This window comes from Gracilinanus agilis, chromosome 1 (assembly GCF_016433145.1).
Source record: "Gracilinanus agilis isolate LMUSP501 chromosome 1, AgileGrace, whole genome shotgun sequence".
NCBI classification, from domain to species: Eukaryota; Metazoa; Chordata; class Mammalia; order Didelphimorphia; family Didelphidae; genus Gracilinanus; species Gracilinanus agilis.
Genome location: NC_058130.1, coordinates 461,282,154 through 461,288,324, shown reverse-complemented (window position 1 = coordinate 461,288,324; position 6,171 = coordinate 461,282,154). Strand labels below are relative to the sequence as shown.

General features: G+C 33.8%; 1 pseudogene; it reads right to left on the bottom strand.

Annotated features, from left to right (window-relative positions):
• Positions 1-4,118: 4,118 nt before the first annotated feature.
• LOC123231613 lies at positions 4,119-4,481 on the bottom strand (annotated as a pseudogene).
• Between the last annotated feature and the right edge of the window lie 1,690 nt (positions 4,482-6,171).

Sequence of the window (6,171 nt, the reverse complement as noted above, 5' to 3'; positions counted from 1 at the left end):
TCTAAACTAATAAAAGGGACACCCACCACATCAATACAATCAAGAGAAGTAGTAAAGTACCCAAAAATGTTGACTAGCACACAGATTAGGACTTTTAAACACAATTTGAACATGCCCATTTCAATTCAATGGTGGCCTGTCTAGATATTTAGACATTTGTATTCATATGTAAATGTGCCTACAGGAATTCTTAAATATTTGTATGTAAAACAATATACTTGAAAACCACTATTTTTGTGTATTATCCTCCAGATTTTCTAAATTGAAGGACAGCTATTTCACATTCATTCCAGGGGCTTGACAAGCACTTAGGATATTTTAAGTTTATTCTCACATATATAATTAATTTCAAATATCTAACAAAATTAAAATTGATCCCTGTGACATCAACAAACCTATTGGCTGCAAAATATAATGTAAATGTCACATCACAGGATTTGCAATCAGGAGATATGGTTTATGATTTATCAGCCACTGATAGTGCTGAAGAAGCAAATTCCTTGTCCTCTTTAGTTCCCTAGTTTGCCTAATAGGTGACATCTGCTAGATATTTCTCCTTATTGTTGTGGTTTCTGTTTTATTTCCAGGTTTGGCTCTGACTCAATTGTACTACTAGATCCCTGTGATGTTCAAATCCTCTGATGAAGTGAAACTTTCTGTTCTTAGTAACACCTTTACAACCATAGGAGGGAAAAACACACACATTTTCTTTGACTAGTATGAAATATGTATCTATCTTTCATCAGAGCACTAGTGATTCAGTAGCTTTGTGTCTTTTCTCTCTGACATGATTTCCCTTCCAAACTGCTCATGCTGCTCACAAAATGTGGCTGAGGGAGATGTGTCTTCATTTTTAGAAACTCTACATGATATTAGGATTAAAATTCTCTGGAGAAAGCATATTGCTTTATAATTATTTATTAGATAGTAGAAGCAGGTTAGAGAGAGAAAAGTCACATCATCCCATGACCACAGTTCTAACCGACTCCATGTCCAATTTATTCTTGCTGCTTCCTAGCCAAGAAATGGCAGACTTCCTTGGTCTATAACCTGTAACTCTAGTGAAGTCACTTTGTCTGGGTCTCCCTGTTTGGGCAGACTTCTCTTCAGTCCAGATCAGAGAATAGTCTTCACAAACTCCAGGGAGCCCTAGACTTCTCTTTATAGGAAGCAGCAAGAATAAATTGGACATGGAGTCGGTTAGAGCTGTGGTCATGGGATGATGTGCGTGTCCATTGTGTTCTCACCACCAGTCATTGATTGGTTTGGGAACTTGTAGCTTGAAGTTTATACATATAAGGAGAAGTCTAGGGCTCCCTGGAGTTTGTGAAGACTATTCTCTGATCTGGACTGAAGAGAAGTCTGCCCAAACAGGGATGCTTGGATGCTTTATTTTGTTATAGCCCAATATGGACTCTGCCACTTCTTTGGAAACTTCAAGCTACAAATTGTTGATGTTTCTATCTCATGCTTTACCCTTCACACCCTCAAACTCCCCCACTCCCATAGATAACTCACATTTCCACTGGTTTTAACAAGTATGGTCAGCCAAGATTTATTTACACATTATTGATAGTTACATTGGAGTGGTCCTTTCAGGTCTACATCCCCAATTATGTCCTCATCAATCCAAGTGTTCAAGCAGTTGTTTTTCTTCTCTGTTTCCTCTCCTGTAGTTCTTTCTCTGAATATGGGTAGCATTCTTTTCCATAAATCCCTCAGAATTGTCTTGGGTCATTGCATTGCTGCTGGCACAGAAGTCCATTACATTCGATTTTACCACAGTGTATCAGTGTCTGTGTACAACATTCTTCTGGCTCTGCTCCTTTCACTCTGCATCAATTCCTAGAGATCTTTCCAGTTCACATGGAATTCCTCCAGTTTATTATTCCTTTGAGCAAAATAGTATTCCATCACCAACATATACCAGAATTTGTTTAGCCATTCCCCAATTGAAGGGCATACCCTTCCCTTCCAGTTTTTTGCAACCAAAAAGAGCGCAGCTATAAATATTTTTGTACAAGTCTGTTTATGTATGATCTCCTTGGTGTACAAACCCAGCAATGGTATGGCTGGATCAAAGGGCAGGCATTCTTTTATTGCTCTTTGGACATAATTCAAATAATTCAAAAATTGCCATTCAGAATGGTTGAATCAGTTCACAAGTTCACCTGCAGTGCATTAATGTTCCAATTTTGCCACATCCCCTCCAACATTCATGACTATCCCCTGCTATCATTTTAGCTAATCTGCTAGGTGTGAGGTAGTACCTCAGAGATGCTTTCATTTGCATTTCTCTAATTAATAGAGATTTATAACACTTTCTCATGTGTTTATTGATACTTTTGATTTCTTTATCTGAAAATTGCCTATTCATGTCCATTGCCCATTTATCAATTGGGGAATGGCTTGATTTTTTTATACCATAGATTTAGCTCCTTGTATATTTGAGTAATTATATCTCATCAGAATTTTTTGTTATGAAGATTTTTTCCCAGTTAGTTATTTCCCTTCTGATTTTGGTTGCATTGTTTTTGTTTGTACAAAAACTTTTCAATATAATCAAAATTATTTATTTTACATTTTGTAATTTTTTCTAACTCTTGCTTGGTTTTAAAATCTTTCCTTTCCCAGAGATCTGACAACTATACTATTCTGTGTTCACTTAATTTATTTACAATTTCCTTCTTTATATTCAAGTCTTGCACCCATTCTGAATTTATCTTGGTGCAGGATGTGAGATGTTGATCTAAACCTAATCTCTCCCACATTGTTTTCCAATTTTCCCAGAAGTTTTTGTCAAATAGTGGATTTTTTTCCCAAAAGTTGGGCTCTTTGGGTTTATCATACACTGTTTCCTGACATCACTTACCCCAAGTCTATTCCACTGATCCTCCCTTCTATCTCTTAGCCAGTACCATATTGTTTTTTCCCCCCACAGGAAGAAATTTTTCTTTTTTTATTTTATTCATATAGCAATTGTCTTGTTTTACAATAAATAGAGTTTACATTTTTTTAATTTTTATTTATTTTTTAAAAACCTTTACCTTCCATCTTGGACTCAATACTGTGTCTTGGCTCCAAGACAGAAGAATGACAAGGGTAGGCAATAGGGGTCAAGTGACTTGCCCAGGGTCACACAGCTGGGAAGTGTCTGAGGTCAGATTTGAACCTACGACTTCCCGTCTCTAGGCCTGGCTGTCAATCCACTGAGCTACCCTGCTGCCCTCAGAGTTTACATTTTTTAAAGAAACTAAGGTCAAAAGATGACAGAATGAAGACAAAAGGAAAACAGTTACACTGTGAATGTGTGTGTGTGTGTGTGTGTGTGTGTAAACAATAAGGAAAAATTTAGTCAGAAAGGAATTGAAATCTACAATGAGTTCAATGAAATTTTTAAAAATATGTATAAGATCAAATTGCATACATTAAATTTAAATTTTTCATCATTCAATATACAGACTCAAAGTCAAGCAGGTCAACTTCAATTTGAAAAATCTCTTCTATTACTTTTTAAAAAGTGGAAAAATACATGTAATTATATAAAAACAATCAATTTCAATTAATAAGTTTTAGACTCTTGGCTAACCAGGAACTTATCACCTAACAAAGCATCATTTTAAAGTGTTCAATTAATTCAACCTTGCCACTGTATTCAGTTCTTCCCTAGAAATTAGCATCATTAACACAAACTTCTAACATTAATGTTGAAAAATACTTAAAGGCTGTCTCCCATATACCCTTTCTATATATTACACTTCAATTTTTGATTCCTTGGATATTAGTCTCTGTTGCTTTTTTTGTTCTTGAAAATTTATAAAAAGAAAAAATATCTTTCTGATTAGAATTTTGAAATCATATGGCAATCACGTTCTTTAAGAGATTTTCAAAATAATCTATTATATGAATAAATCATGCTTTTTGAGTTAAAATAACCATGGTCTTTCCCTATTATATTTTTTATTTAATCCTATCACTATGTTATATCCCTAACTGCTTTGTTTTAGTTTTCGTGTTGATAAAATCCCAGTAATTCAAAGATAATATTTTAATAGTAAATAAACAGGTGTTTAATGATTCTTCAAAAAAATTTATACACCATTGATATTTAAAATTGATTACAATGGCCATTTCCATTGGTTGGCTGTTGGTTCTTCCAGTAAAGGTTCCCAAGGTTTCCAAATCAACATTTTTCTTGCCAGTGATAATTCATTTTCACCTGAAGAATTACCTCTTTTAGCTGGCCACCCTGAAGCTGATTCTCTAGTTTCTGAAGATCTGTTTCTTCCTTCACCATATTCATTCTTTCATTTGTAATCAGTTCTGTATACTTTCTATATGCTGCATTGGTGGGCATTAACTCAAGAGTATTAAGAATCTTGGTGTATAAACATTTTAGCCTCTCCTGTGGGGTCTCACATACTGCCAGTCCAACCAGACCTGTGGTCTTCTTCAGCACCCCAGTCATGACAGCAAACCAGCTGGCGTCACTGCACAGCACTCTCAGTACCATATTGTTTTGATGACTGCTGCTTTATAGTATAGCTTAATATGTGGTACTGCTAAGCCACCTTTTTCACATTTTTTAAAATTATTTCCCTTGATAATCTTGATCTTTTGTTCTTCCAAATAATCTTTATTATAGTCTTTTTTTCTAATTCAGTAAAAAACGTTTTTTTGGTAGTTTGATAGATATGGCACTAAATAAATAAATTAATTTGGGTAAAATGGTCATTTTTATTATGTTAGCTCATCCTACCCATGAGGACTCAATGTTTTTCCAATTGTTTAGATCTAGTTTTAATTGTTTGGAAAGTGTTTTGTAGTGATGTTTGTATAATTCCTGTATTTGTTTTGATAGATAGATTCCTAAGTATTTTATATTGTCTACAGTGATTTTAAATGGCATTTCTCTTTCTACCTCTTGCTGCTGTGATGTTTTGGAAATATATAGAAATGCTGATGATTTATGTGCATTTATTTTGTATCCTGCAACTTTGCTAAAGTTGTTGATTATTTCTAATAGCTTTTTAGTTGATTCTCTAGGATTTTTTAAGTAGACCATCAAATCATCTGCAAAGAGTGATAGCTTAGTCTCCTCATTGCCTATTTTAATACCTTCAATTTTTTTCTTCTCTAATTGCTACTGCTAGTGTTTCTAGTACAATGTTAAATGACAGAGGTGATAATGGGCATCCTTGTTTCACACCTGATCTTATTGGAGAGGCTTCTAATTTATCCCTACTGCAGATGATGACTGCTGATGGTTTAAAATATATACTGTTTATTATTTTTAGGAAATGACCTTCTATTCCTATATTTTCTAGTGTTTTCAGTAGGAATGGTCATTGTATTTTGTCAAAGGCTTTTTCAGCATCTATTGAGATAATCATTTGGTTTTTGTTGGTTTGCTTGTTGATATGGACAATTATATGGATGGTTTTCCTAATGTTGAACGACCTTTCCATTCCTGGTGATCCTCTTGATCACTTGCAGGAGTCTTTTTGCTAGTATTCTATTTAAGGTTTTTGCATCTATGTTCATTAAGGAGATTGGTCTGTAATTTTCTTTCTCTGTTTTTTATCTACCTGTCTTTGGAATCAGTATCATATTTGTGTCATAAAAGGAATCTGGTAAGACAAAAAGGAATACAACTTCACTTTTCAGCAGCACATAGAACATTCACAAAGATAGACCATGTAATAAGGCATATAAATAATGCAAAGAAATTCAAAAAAAGCAGAAATAATAAATGTAACCTTCTCAGATCATAATGAAATAAAAATAGTTATTAGTAAGAATACATGGAGAGGCAAACCAAAAGCTAATTGGAAATTAAATAATATGATTCTGCAAAATAATTTAGTGAAAGAACAAATCACAGAAACAATTAATACTTTCATTGTAGACAATGACAGTGATGAGACATCTTACCCAAAACTATGGGATGCACCCAAAGCATTTTAAGGGGAAAATTTATATGATTGAGTGCATATATTAATAAATTAAGCAGGGAAGAGTTTAATGAATTGGGTATGCAGCTTAAAAAAACTAGAAAATGAACAAGTTAAAAATCCTTGGATGAAAACTAAATTAGAAATACTAAAAATCAAAGGAGAAATTAATAAAATCAAAAGTAAAAGAACTATCGAATTAATAAATAAGACTAGA